We start from the raw sequence: 2,652 nt of genomic DNA, 5'->3' as shown, positions 1-2,652 counted from the left end.
GAATTGGTCGAAAAAGTGACAGAGTGCCACTGCCGTGCACCTGGTATTATTTTTGGGTTACCAGGTGCATATTTTTATAATGGTTTTAAATGATTTTAGATAGGCTACATACCTCAATACCCTATATGGAACAACCATACTACGGACCCAAGTCAGTTGGGGCCGGCCTGAGTGATTTATGAAGCTTTTAAAAAATGTCTGTACTCATCCTCCCTTCTGTGCACCTGGTATTATTTTTGGGTTACCAGGTGCTCCTATTGAAATCGAATGAGTGCACCTGGTATTATTTTTGGTTACCAGGTGCTGCTATTGAAATCGAATGAAAATGATTTTAAATGGCCTGCAGACACCCATGCCCGCTATGGGAGCACCATACTATGGGCACAAGTCAGTGGGCGCGGGCCTGAGGGATTTATGGAGCTTTTTCAAAAAGGTCCGAAAATATTCTATGTTGAACTACTCAGGAAAAACGGCTAAGTGCCCTCTTTTGGGTTACCAGGTGCTCCTATTGAAATCGAATGAGGTGCACCTGGTATTATTTTTGGGTTACCAGGTGCTGCTATTGAAATCGAATGAAAATGAATTTAAATGACCTGCCCACGACCCATGCCCGCTATGGGAGCACCATACTACGGGCACAAGTCAGTGGCCACCGGCCTAAAAGATTTATGGAGCTTTTAAAAATAAGGTCTGAATACTTTATATGTTGAACTACTCAGGAAAAACGACAGAGTGCCCACTTTTTGGGTTACCAGGTGCCCCTATTGAAATCGAATGAAAACGAATTTAAATGACCTGCAGACACCCATGCCCGCTATGGGAGCACCATAGTAGGGGCACAAGTCAGTGGCCACCGGCCTAAGGGATTTATGGAGCTTTTATATAAAATGTCTGTACTCATCCTCCCCTCCGTGCACCTGGTATTATTTTTGGGTTACCAGGTGCTCCTATTCTAATCGAATGAAAATGAATTTTAAGGGCCTGCCCACACCCATGCCCGCTATGGAGCACCATACTACGGGCACAAGTCAGTGGCCACCGGCCTAAAAGATTTATGGAGCTTTTAAAAAATAAGGTCTGAATACTTTCTAAGTTGAACTTTTCAGGAAAAACGACAGAGTGCCCTCTTTTTGGGTTACCAGGTGCCCCTATTGAAATCGAATGAAAACGAATTTAAATGACCTGCAGACACCCATGCCCGCTATGGGAGCACCATACTACGGGCACAAGTCAGTAGGCACCGGCCTAAAGGATTTATGGAGCTTTTCAAAAATGTATGTAGTCACCCGCACTACTGACACCACCTTATGTTAGTTTGGGTTACCAGGTGCCGCTATTGAAATCGAATGAAAACGACTTTTAAGGGCCTGCCCACACCCATGCCCGATATGGGAGCACCATAGTAGGGGCCCAGTCAGTAGGCACCGGCCTAAGGGATTTATGGAGCTTTTCAAAAAAAGTCCGAAAAATATTCTATGTTGAATTATTCAGGAAAAACGACAGAGTGCCCTCTTTTTGGGTTACCAGGTGCCGCTATTGAAATCGAATGAAAACGACTTTTAAGGGCCTGCCCACGCCCATGCCCCGATATGGGAGCACCATAGTAGGGGTCCAAGTCAGTATGCACCGGCCTAAGGGATTTATGGTCGCTTTCAAATAAAGTCCGGACCGAAACTGTATTCTATGTTGGAACTTTCAGGAAAAAAAACGACAGAGTGCCCTCTTTTTGCGGTTATACCAGGTGCCCCTATTTGACATCGTGAATGAAAACGACTTTCTAATAGCCTGCCCACACCCATGGCCCGATATGGGAGCACCATACTACGGGCACAAGTCAGTAGGCACCGGCCTAAGGAATTTATGGAGCTTTTCCCAAAAAACAAGTCCGAAAATATTACTATGTTGAACTTTTCAGGACAAACGACAGGAGTGCCCTCTTTTTGGGTTACCAGGGCTGCCCCTATTTGAAATCGAATGAAAAACGACTTTCAATAGCCGGCCCACACCCATGCCCGATCTGGAGCACCATACTACGGGCACAAGTCAGTAGGCACCGGCCTAAGGGATTTATGGAGCTTTTCAAAAAAAGTCCGAAAATATTCTATGTTGAACTTTCAGGAAAACGACAGAGTGCCCTCTTTTTGGAGTTACCAGGTGCTCCCTATTGAAATCGAATGAAAACGACTTTTTAATAGCCTGCCCACACCCATAGCCCGATATGGGAGCACCATACTACGGGCACAAGTCAGTAGGCACCGGCCTAAGGGATTTATGGAGCTTTTCAAAAAAAGTCCCGAAAATATTCTATGTTGAACTTTTCAGGAAAAACGACAGAGTGCCCTCTTTTTGGTTACCAGGTGCCCCTATTGAAATCGAATGAAAACGACTTTTAAATAGCCTGCCCACACCCATGCCCGATATGGGAGCACCATACACGGGCACAAGTCAGTAGGCACCCGGCCTAAGGGATTTATGGAGCTTTTCAAAAAAGTCCGAAAATATTCTATGTTGAACTTTTCAGGAAAAACGACAGAGTGCCCTCTTTTGGGTTACCAGGTGCCCCTATTGAAATCGAATGAAAACGACTTTTAATAGCCTGCCCACACCCATGCCCGATATGGGAGCACCATACTACGGGCACAGTCAGTAGGC

The sequence above is a fragment of the Salvelinus namaycush genome, unplaced genomic scaffold (genome assembly GCF_016432855.1).
Source record: "Salvelinus namaycush isolate Seneca unplaced genomic scaffold, SaNama_1.0 Scaffold2966, whole genome shotgun sequence".
In the NCBI taxonomy this organism is placed as follows: domain Eukaryota; kingdom Metazoa; phylum Chordata; class Actinopteri; order Salmoniformes; family Salmonidae; genus Salvelinus; species Salvelinus namaycush.
This window is presented reverse-complemented; position numbering follows the sequence as displayed.